General features: G+C 45.0%; 1 long non-coding RNA gene across 1 annotated transcript in view; it reads right to left on the bottom strand.

The window, feature by feature from the left end:
• LOC146200918 (uncharacterized) overlaps positions 1 to 12,094 on the bottom strand; it is an 87,395-nt gene that overhangs the window by 24,076 nt on the left and 51,225 nt on the right. Inside the window, exon 4 of the long non-coding RNA XR_014704858.1 lies at positions 4,156 to 4,257. This is a non-coding gene — a long non-coding RNA (uncharacterized LOC146200918). The remainder of the gene's footprint in view (positions 1 to 4,155; positions 4,258 to 12,094) is intronic.

The raw sequence follows: 12,094 nt of genomic DNA, 5'->3' as shown, positions 1-12,094 counted from the left end.
TGTTCGCGCGGCGAGTTTCAGGCACAGCTTGGGAAAGTCACAGAAGCCATGCTCCATTTGTGAATACTTGAGCTCCAGGAGCTGCTCAGAGAAACACAGAAACGTTTATGACAGCTCTAACAGGGCAACGAATTTTTTTAACAAACACTGGCAAAAGGCTCGCGTTCCTTCACATTGGGCACACGTCCCAAAAACCGGCAAATTGCTCACCCTTAACCTTAGATTCATCTCGCTTACTTTTTGTCTTTGTACACTTTTCGAATACTTCATCCTGAACCCTCTACACAACCACACGAACCCACCACCTTCTTCCTTACACAATGCCGGGTTTCCACAACCACCTATGCGCCAAAATATTATGCTACAAATATCCGCAGGCGTAATCCACCCCCGGCACTGCGAATGCACTAGCGCATTACTGGCCTTTGACTCGCCAAAGCCTTTTGACAATGTCTATCACATATTGGATACACTATCCAATCTGGATGTTGGGATCCGAACACCTGTACATTTAAGCATTTCTCTGGGATCGCATAACATAAATTCGGATCGGTCGTTATTAAAACTCTACCCAGCATTCCCCTTGGCAACAGAGGCACCCCACGGAGATCAGTCTATCGCATTTATTATATAACGTGGCAGTTATCCCCAAGTTCAAAAGTTTTCACATATCCGAAACCTTTCAATTTTTTATATGCAGACGATTCCACTCTCTGTACCACCACTGCGGTAAACCCCCATGGCCCGTCACTGGGAATATGAGACGCACTAAGAAAGTCTTCAGGACGGGTAGACATGATGTCGTGATGCGCGGCCTCCATAGGCATTGCATGTACCCCAAGAAAGTCCGAGCCGCTCATACCCATCAAACCTCGCGAAAGCACAGCTATGCGTGTCACCATAGACGATCAGTCAGTGTGAGATGTGCACATACTTTGAATACTAGGCAAGCTAATCAGATACAATGGCCTTAATACGAAGACACTCTCTAGGCTCACTGCCACTACGCATAAAATTATCAACCTAATCAAACTAAAGCTAACAAGCATCTTGGCATGCGCGAGCATGCCTTAAGACGCCAAGTACAGGCATCCTTCATAAGCAGTCTTCTTTACGCTCTACCATGCCTATATCTAACAAAAAAATAGGACTGAAAAAGTGGGTTCCCTCACCATGCAGGCATGTTCAATAGACCTAGGCATATTGAAACGCACCCCACTGCTGTACTCCTCAGCATTTCAGTTTACAACACCCTTAGCGAACTTGTGGAAGCCCACAGCAAGGCCTGATTAGGACGGCTTTCCACAACCCCAAACGATCGGCTCTTTGTTTCCTCTCACCAGTTTACGCCGATCGGCACCCCTCCAGTAGAAACATGCAGTTTGGCAGTCCGCCATCACCGCACTTTAGACCCACTTTCTGAAAAGATGCGTCCTCTTCGTAACCGGATAAATGGGAGGCCAGAACACGTCCACTACTGGAAGGGCATGCAAACGAGTCAGATACAGTTTACGTGGACGACGTAAATCCAATTACATATATACAGTTTATACAGTTTGCGTATATACAGTACATATATGCGTATATAGAGTTTACGGCCTATATCCGACATTCCGCCTGTCAAATATACGCCGCATCAAGCCGCTTCGAACACATCATATGAGGCATCTTCATATCCAAAAGTTATGTAGAGACGAAATAATCCGCTATATTCTTCGCGATAGTCTCTTCCACTGTCAACCCCATCCTCAGTGATTCTAAAATTATCATACAAAATTTATCCCGAGGGCAACTACATTCTGCTTGTTACAAAATTATAAAAAGTATCTCTCACCAACCCGGCCCATAGAGATAGTCTGGATACATTCGGGTAACCCTGCTAACGAAGCGGCTCTTCCTGCTGCTCGAGCATACGTTTATCAAACGGGAGATACCGAGGACGGACGCAGCGCCAGAAAAGGACTGATCACGTACATTTGTGAGCAAAAGTGGTATACACACTCAGGCAATGACAGGGCACGGGAAAACTGCATCGAAATGCCATCTAGCGACAGCGTAAGGGACAGCGACACCGACACATGCATGTGGATAAAATGGGGCACTGCCAGTATTGTCTCGACCTTAGATAGCTGTTGCTAGACAAAGTTGGGATGCAGTTTTCTCGAGCTCTGATGCCGGCTGAGTGTTGTATACCACTTTTGCTCACGACTGTACAACGAGATTACGCTGCACTGCTGTTCAAAAGGACTGAAGTGATGTTCAGGTGTTCAAAAGGACTTAACTACCCACCAATTCACCCCTCCCTATTAAACCAGAACAGATAACAAAGAGACACCTTCCTGCCCGCACCTTGCTCTCCCCAGCACTATACTGGCACTCTTCTTGCCGTCTAGTCATCAGCCCTACAATTCCATTTGCAGGACTCCAGGGTGATATTCGAACACAATATCTTGTTGTGTCCAGAGTTTCAACTATCGGCCAAATATAGTGCCCCACGGACAACAGGTTGGGAGATACGTTCTCCAGCTCAGAACCGGCCTCACAAAGAAGGCTGGTCGACTGGGTTGATGCGATCGCCGTCAGGTACGGCCTGCCGGCCATCCACCGTGATCAGGATCCGGCCCCGGCTTTGTAACAAATAATTCATGGCTCCACCAATAAACGTATTCACCAACACTACCCAGCGAGTGATTCAAGCGGCGGGCCAGAGGTTAGTCACATGGATAGGCGCACCTGCCAAGCGAGCGAGTCACGCGTTTAGGCGCATGCTTTCAAGGTTACTGCTGCGGAACACGATTATGGTGAGCTTTGCATGGGAGACACAGTATCTGCTCCAATAGGCTCCCAATAACAATTATGACCACAGATTTAACAAATAGTGTTCATTTAGAGCCCGAATAAAAGTAACTGAATTCATGCAGTGCAGTAATTAAATAACATTACGTTACTTTCTTGGCACTTCATTCTGATGACCCATACTTGCTTAACCTAGAATTCCCTAGTTCTGCTTGCTTAATTTTTTAGGCATTCATTTTCAGAAGAAGGTGTTTTTAAAAGGTGTAGCTGATTAAGCAACTTTTTCTCACGAAGTCTCCAACCCCTACCGTGGACACTCTCATATTAAATGCCAGAGAGTGGGAGACGTTGTAGCGCATGTACATTTTGCGCGCCCTCTACAGGTCGCGCATTGTTTGGTTGCCAGTTTATGCGTCCAGTACCAAGTGCCGCGTTTTGCTTTAGGCGCTGCGAAGCTTCGATGCACGTAAGGATGCTGGAAAGCTAAAAAAAATCATCGGTGGATGTTTTCTTTACATCGCAGGGTGCGGAATATTTTGAGAAATATGATGCTTAGTATTGAAAGTTCGGGTGTAATATTTCTGACACCACCGGCAAGAAAATAAAACGTGTGAAATCAAGAAGAGAATAGTTTTTCGGGAGAAATTTAGCTAGGCACGATTTATTTTAACAAGCATCCGTAAATGTGCCAGCTACATAAAGAACGAAAGCCAGCGAAACGTGCATGGTCATGCGGCCTTGAAAGGCTACGCAATCACATCGTCAAAGACCATTGGCTGCTGAAGCCTCTTTTGCAAGTAAGTAATTGATTACCTGCAACCAATTATATAGAAAAATATTTGAATCACCAGAAACTTTTTCATTATTAGAAAGTATCCAATTTATTAGACAACTATATGTAAAGTAAGCATTTATATGTGTTCGGTTACTAATAATCAATTCCCTACAACTGTGATTTCAGCCACACTTAGAGTGATCCGCGTTGGAAGTATTGTCAGAAGGAAAGGTACTTACATATACACGCATAAAATGCCAAGCCACCGAAACTATGGAAAGTAAATGAAAATGCATTTTGCAAGAAAACTTTAATTGGTAAATCATATATTAGTTCTGGTTGAACTTTAACACCGCTGAAAAGGCACAACCACATTCTACGTACAAAGCTTCGCAACTGTGCCGCGTTGGTGCCTGCTTTCTTACTTTCTCTGACATCTAAGATGTCTGTAACCAAGTATTGAGCGTCCCCAGCGACACCATCCTGTGAAGCGGCGGACGTTGCACTTGCATGACCGCGAGTATCACGTGCAACATGAAAGAACGCTGAAGGTGGGAGCGGCGCATGCTGCGGTGTATACTTACCTCGTTTACCATAGCTGGCGGAAAGCACTTTTACCACAGCACAGCTACCATTATTGAGCAGAAACCTCCACTTTGGTGGCGACAGTGAGTAACCATGCCAACCTTTGCAGAAAGGAAAAATAGTTTACGCGGGTTAATGTTTGCACGGATATATATATGAAAAAATATAAAACACTATTGCGGTGGTGCAGTTCATGGTAAAGACGCCCGAGGACTGCACCAGACTATCGACTACTTTTGTTCGCGCCAGAAAGCCAGCGGCTGCGTTTCGATGCAGGCGAAACGAAAAGGAGTGCATGGTAAAATTCCCCAGGTAGCCGAAATTATCCCGAAGCCGTCCTACACTGGAAACATACATGTTCATATGAAAAAAAAAAAAACAAGCACTTTGACAAAACCGAACGAAAGAAGCATTCAGCTGTGTAGAGTAATCATAAGCATTTCTTATGATACTTCACGGCACACTTGGAACACAAAAATGGAAATATTTCGCATCTTGGGAAAACTCTTTCATTCCCGAATTGCATATAAAAAAAAAATAAAAAAAGGAATGCATCTATGCGAGATCTTTATTCCTCCAGGTGATTGTTGTATTTGGGTCTGGTAGCTATCACGGTGCTCGAAGGGGACAGTTAGGTGATGCTGTCAGTTTGAATGAATAATTGAAGAGGTGCTAATGTTAGCTCTTGGACCGCTTGCTAATTGTGGATAAACCAGCTATTGACAGGAGCTTTCAGGGTGACTTGTACCGATCCTATTTTTTGAAAATAAATGCTACTGCGGTCCGCTGAATGCTTTCCAAGGTAGTTATACTTGTCTGAGTGTATCGCAACCAGCACGCTGTGCCATAATCAAGCACCCCGTCAGCCTGGGGAGCTGTACACAAGTAGGTTTGTGTCAGGTGAAGTGGCTTTAACATCCGTTTCGAACAGTGTGTAAATTGTGGTTTACTGGTATCATGCGAGACAGTTCAGTTCAGTTTAGTCGTCCAGTATTGTCCGACTCTTCGTGACCCTATGAACCATGTCACGCCACGCTTTCCGGTCTCTCATTATCTTCCTAACATCACATAACTTCATCTGCAGCGCCTCGAGGATGCCATCTAACCATCGCGTTCGCTGCCTACCCCTTCTCCGGCTACCCTCAACCTTTTCCAACATCAAATCTTTCTCCAGCGAATCCTCTCTTCTCATCAGATGACCAAAGTAGCTGAGCTTTAACTTTAGAATTTGACCCTCCAATTAGCAGTCGGGGTTTATGGTCGACAATATCGACTGATTTGATCTTCTGGTAGTCCAAGGAACTCTCAAGAGTCTCCGCCAGCACCACAATTCAAACGCGTCAATTCTTCGGCGGTCAGCCTTCTTCACAGTCCTACTCTCGCATCCATACATCACAACTGGAAAGACCATAGCACGAGTTATATGGATCTTGGTTGGCAGTGTAATGTCTCTGCTCTTTACTAGGCGGTCAAGGCTACCCATGGCTCTCTTTCCCAGAAGCAGGCGTCTCCTAATTTCATGGCTGCAGTCTCCTTCCGGGGTAATCTTTGAGCCCAAGAAGAGAAAATCTGTAAGAGCTTCCACTTCTTGTCCCTTGATGCTCCAGGACTTGATAGGGCAAGACGCCATGATCTTTGTCTTTTTAATGTTCAGTTTAAGCCCAAACATCTCACTCTCTTATTGTACGCGCATCAGAAGTCTCTTAAGTTCCACTTCACTTTCTGCCATTAAAGTGGTATCATCCTCATATCTATGGTTGTTGATACGTTTTCCAGCAATCTTCACTCCAGCTGAAGACTCGTCCAGACCGGCCTTCCTCATGATGCACTCAGCCTATAGGTTAAATAGAGAGGGCGACAGTATGCAGCGTTGTATCACTCCTTTCTCAATCGGAAACCAATCAGTAAGACCATGCCCAGTTCTAACAGTGGCCTCTTGCCCTTCATACAGGTTCCTGAGGAGACAGATGAGGTGAATTGGAACTCCCATCTCTTGGAGAGCTTGCCACAATCTGCGGTGATCTACGCAGTCAAACATTTTCGTATAATGAATAAAGCTGAAGTGGATGGGTTTCCGGAACTCTCTTATTTTTTTCATGATCCAGCGAAGGTTGGCAATCTGGTCTCTAGTTCCTCTGCCCGAAACCCAGCGAAAGAGTGACCTTGGATCCGAAGTGAAATCATTCGGTCGTTTTTAGGGTTGTACCCTAGCACTGCTTTGCCCGTTCTTTTTGTTTACTATGAGAGCGGCCCCATTCCTTCTCCTGGATTCGTGCCCACAATAAAAGCATAATGGTCGCCGGAATTAAATTCTCCCATTCCGGTCCACTTGAGCTCGCTGATACCCAAGTTGAAAGGCTTAGCGGGTTACCCGTAAGGCAAGCCCGCTTCCCTTCTTGCTGTGTTCATGCGTCATTTGTTTTCTTTCGCATTAAGCAATGACGTCCTAGTGAAGAACTTCGCACCCAGCAAGACCACATACCTCCTTGTGGTGCTGAAGGAATTAAGAAATTTTGAAGTTGTTCCACGATGACCCGAAATCACGACATATCGGAATGGCACGCACACTGCATCAAAAGTCCAAGAGAAGTATTATTGGCCGCGGTACCACCAGAAGTTACATAATAAGTGAAAACGTGCCATGAGTATCAGCGACGCAAGACGCCTTTAATCAAACCTGCTTGGGTGTACTACACACCATCTCAACCCCGACCAAGCCCTTTCAGCAAATTGGAATCGATCTCCTCGGCCCCTTTTCGACTTCATCTACAGGTAACTAGTGAGTCACCGTGGCCGCCGATTGCCTCACCCGCTACGCTGAAGCAAAAGCAGTGCCTATTGGTACCGCACGAGAAGTAGCCAAATTTTCGTCGAGCGCGTTCTCCTGCGCCACGGTACCCCTGAAGTGCTCATCAGGTACAGGGGAACCGCATATACAGCGGAGCTCACTCAAGCCATCCTGAACCACAGCCAGACAAGCCACAGGAGGACGACCACCTAACACCCACAGACGAACGAGTCACGAAAAGTCTGAATAAAACTATCGCGGACATGATCACCATGTACGTCGACGTCGACCACAAGACATGGGACATTATCCTGCTCTACGTTATCTTTGCCTGTAACACCGCCTTTCAAGAGACAATCCGGTCAACCTCATTCGAACTTGTAGGTGGCAGGGAGCCAACGATGGCGTTGGAAGCAATGTTGCCACACGTAACGGACGAGGATAATCTAGACGTCACCGCCTACCTTCAACGTGCAGAGGAAGCCTGACGACTAACCAAGATGTGAATTAAAGACCAGCAACGCAGCGACGCCAGACGATAAAACTTGCGACGACGCGATGTAGAGCAGAAGCCGGGAGACCAAGTTTGGGCATGGACGCCGATACGCCATAGCGGATTTAGTCAAAAACTTCGGCCCATACAAAGTAATTCGGCTCATGGGACAACTTGACTATGAAGCCATCCCCGACGGCACGACCACAAATCAGCCGCGCCGGGCGCGCCCAGACATCTTCCGTGTTGTGCGCCTGAAGCCAATTACTACGCGCGCTAAAGGCTCTAGTATTTTGATTTCTAATATTTTGTTTAACTTTCTGTGCTTATTTTTTAAACATCCAGTCGATGCCTCTTTTAGAGGGAAGCGAGGCCGCGAACCATTCAAGTATTTATTGATTCTTTTTCGACTGCCATCGGTACGGGATTGATTCTGTATACTTTTTTGCACATTGCCGTTGTCGCGAGGCGCAGCTTAATCATTTTCTATATCGTGCAAGATGCGTCGAGATGTATCTAAAAGATTCCGGCCACTCGCGCGTCTTTCAGCAATGTTCCAGGTTATGCTTGTCACGGTCCGCGGCTTTATCTAGATATTTTTTTGCCGTTTTTAAGTTGAGTGTTGGCGAGTGGAACGGTCATTCTCAGGTGACAATAGAGCCCGTTTGTTGCATCGCGGTCACTGAGTTGCTTAGTTTTTTTGCGGGCGCAAGTAACTCCAATAAAATATTTCTTTAGTGCAATCCCAGTTTCTTAATTTGTTTTTATCGGCTTTATCACCACCATGCGATACTAGTGTTAAATATTATATTGCTGATAACACATGTTTGAGATAGAACACAGCCTGAAAACAACCATCATTGGGCATCTGGTCGGTTCTGCATGACTGAAAGCTATTCTTGTTATAACGTTTTGGTACACAGACAGTGTCCAATCATTCGCCAATAGATCGAATACAATGTGGGCGTCTGCAAGTAAAAAAGGTTGGTATTCGAGACTAAACGTTCTCTTTAAGGCGATAGCGTTAGGAACCCCGTGTCGCAGAAAAGCCGGTGTCATCATTGTGGTTGCAATGCCTTAAACAGAAGAAAGTAAAGGAACCATAACAGTTTTGCGGAAACCCTCAAAGTCAAACAGGATTCAGCTAATGTTTAGGTTATCCTTAGAAAGAAACTAATAACGGAAGCAATTGTTAAGCGAGTATGAAAGAACATTTCCGCCTTGCTTAACCTTCGATAGTGCGGCGCTGCAGTAAAAGATGGCGGGAGCGCCGCCCGATTTAAAGCCTTATACATCCATCTATCGTCTCGAAGAACTGGGGTTTAAATGTTGTCGCGAGGAACTTTTAGAAGCAAAGCTTAAACGTCATCACTTTTTTTTTAAGTAACTTGCGGTGTTGCAGAAATCATCTAATGTCCCTCGATAAAATCACGAAAAAAAAAATCGCAGGGGTTCAACTATACTGAAACAAACTTTCGCGATCAGCCGAAGCCGCAGTCGCTACTGCCACTTAGATCCTGGCTTTCTTCCGAGCGTGATAAGCTTCTCAGCAACGGACTAGTCTGTCATGGCGGCTGCGGTCTCTGTCTTTAGCGAGATGGCTTATATGCGTACGCCGTATTTACCTACGCTAGACTGAACTTCATGTACAACACGATGTGCAATGCACAGTTCGCAAGGCATTTGTAGTTGGAACTTCAAGACTAAGGTGCTTACTGCACAGCGCAATAATATGCTACAGCTTTACACAGGTCGTTATCGAATGCGGCGATACCGTAGCAATCCGTACCTGAGCTTGACAATGAAAGCCATGATGTTTGCCGCAAAGAGCGGTATACAGAATGGCGCGCGACTACGTGGCGTCATCTGTGGGACGCATGAGGTGCTCGGTCCAGGAATTACACGGAATAATGCCAACTTTAAACATCAGCGCAGTAAGCTAACGCCGTAAAAATGGTCGTTAATACAAAAGGCTCTTCTGCAGAAATCGACTCGTCAACCGGGTTCTTTCCCAGCGTCCGCCAGGCAACAGAAATGGCAGTATCTACAGTGGCCCGAGTACATGTGGGCCGTACGCCTTGCTGAATACAGAGTATGCTTTTGATAGTCGGAGATGAAGGAGCCCGAAGACTTCTTGTGTTTTGGTTTTAACTTTAAAGATCGCTATTGCATTTATGAAAAGACGTTCAGCCGGAGTGAGAAATAAATAAGAGAGTCTGGAAGATTAGCAGTAGCTGCCCACAGCACACCTGCAAACGAGGCAGTACAACAGGCATCGGCTACCAACATCCCAGAGTAAAGTCAAACTTAAAAAGCGCGCTTAAATAAACTAGACGTCTATACGTGGGCAGTAAGGTATAAAAATTATTTATTGCAAGTTCATTGACTCAGGGTCAAAACAGAAACCTAAGCAGTAAGCATGTGCGAAGCAGCGAGATAATTAAACAAAATATATTCATCTACTACACACTGCAAGCACTGGAGTAACTGAATAGAAAATACCTTTTGTCTAGGCATGCATAGAATCTGATCAAAAATAACAAATCAGGAAACGTTCCATATGCGACTCAAGAAGCAGCGGCCTTCTCTTTTCATCTCGATCAGGCTGTATCGAAGCGCGATGTTGCAGAATCAAGTTTAAGTAGCAGAAAAAAACTGTTCAGTGTTTGATAGATGCGAAGTAGCAAACGGTCATCTTATATCTATAGATACGTCGATTATCGGCACAGTCACTCAGCCTAATTGCATAACGTTCAGACGACAGAGAGGACGCAAATGGTACGGCAGTAAAAGTTTGTACAAAACGTTTAGAACATATATTTAAATAGAAAGACAAGGACGTAAAACACTAATTTGCTATTACAATCATTTTAAACATTTTCTGTGCCTTAGCACAGCTACTCCAGAATATACGTAGCGAACGCTATGGTTTGGCTTGTTAGAGTTTGGTTATCACATATATTAGGCTGTACCGGTTAAGCAATCGAAACATTGTCGCGGTTTTCAATGTGCAGTTTGGCAGTGATTGGGCGTCAATTGCCGATCCGAGCCTTGACGCCGCCGCTTAGTGAGACATTCTTTGAGCTCTTCAGGAGTCTCTGAGGCTCGCTTAGCTTATATTGCTTTGTCTAAACTATTTTTGCTCCTCAGATATTAAAACGTCTAATTACTCGACTTAGAAATCCGGCTGCTTGCGCAATTTTAATTCAATTGTCGCCAACTTTCTTCGCTGATTTGAACTATTGTCTCCTAATTTTTTTCGCAATCATTTAATTTACATGCAGCCAGTTTTATTTGTCTACATATCTGCTCTGAAAGGTTACTTATGTTTTTTTATCCCTCTTTTTCTGTCCAAATCGATCTTAAATATTTTTTTCGAAATATGCGGCCCAGTTATGTACGTAATAATTTAGAGTTGATATTTTACTTTACTCTAAACTTGTCCAGTGATTCCATTGTCTTTGTTTTCCTAGAATCCTTTTTTTTTCTGGCTGCCTTATTACCTGGGTGCTTTCTGACCTGTTTCCCGTCGTAGCGTCAACGTTGTTGCTGCCAACACTCCACCGTTTGCTTTACGAGCACCAGCGGATGTCATTTCCATCCTGTACTTGAGCCTGTCCGTGGTGGGAACCGCCTCAGGTATCTTGCAGACCCCCTAGCATGCTCTGTACAGAGGAGGGACCATACGCCTAAGTAGAGCTTCTCTACTTTGGACGCGCCCTTCTGCTTGAATGCAGGTGCCCATGACAGCGGAGGTCGGTCATGCGACTCATAACCTACCGGATCACGGTTCTAGACGTCAATTTATATTTCCTCATGACATCATCATCATCATCATTTATTAACCCTTAAAGGTCCCGTTCGGGACATTACATAAGGGGGGGGGGGGTAGTACAGGGTTGTTCAGCAGTCATACATGATCATAAATATAAAAGTAATATAGAAGTATAGAAAAAAAAAAAAATATATATATATATATATATATATATATATATATATATATATATATATATATATATATATATATATAAACAAATAACAAGATAACATAAAGACACAAAATAGAAACAGCAGGTAAAAAAAAAGTGAAAAAGACGAGAGTAACAAATTCAGATAAGTCATGGCAGAGTGTTTTTACAAGCACCTTTGTTTTTACAAGCACCAGCAGACGACCTGCTGATCCTGTGCTTGAGAGCCTGGCGGTGGTGGGAGCGAGGGTCTCGTCGGAGTGTCCTGCAGACCCCCTACCACGCTATGCACAGGGGAGGGCTTCATGCTCCGGTATTGAGCAGAGAACTATTGGCATGCCCTTTCAGGTGGCCTGGAGGCACCCGTAACTGCAGCCACCCTTGCTTACTGAGCCAGGTCCACAGGGAACCATGCATAGTTCTATGAAATGAGTATAGTTTGTATTTTTTTTACTCGTCTGTGATATGAGAGTTTTTGCCTCTTATGCTGCCGTTGTCAGGCCAGTCCGGTATAGTGGTGCAGTAGTTTATTTACGCAGTATTGCGAGAGCAATACTACGCTAGGTAGAACCGTTCTTCAGCGTGGTCTGTGTTCCGTACGCCGTGCTTCGTCCCCACGGTGTAAGAATAATTTAGGTGCTGACACTCGCCGCTCCCCGTAGAGAGAAGGCGCGGGCAGATTGTGTTCG

This window comes from Amblyomma maculatum, chromosome 2 (assembly GCF_055883805.1).
Source record: "Amblyomma maculatum isolate TAMU_Amacu chromosome 2, ASM5588380v1, whole genome shotgun sequence".
NCBI classification, from domain to species: Eukaryota; Metazoa; Arthropoda; class Arachnida; order Ixodida; family Ixodidae; genus Amblyomma; species Amblyomma maculatum.
This window is presented reverse-complemented; position numbering and strand designations above follow the sequence as displayed.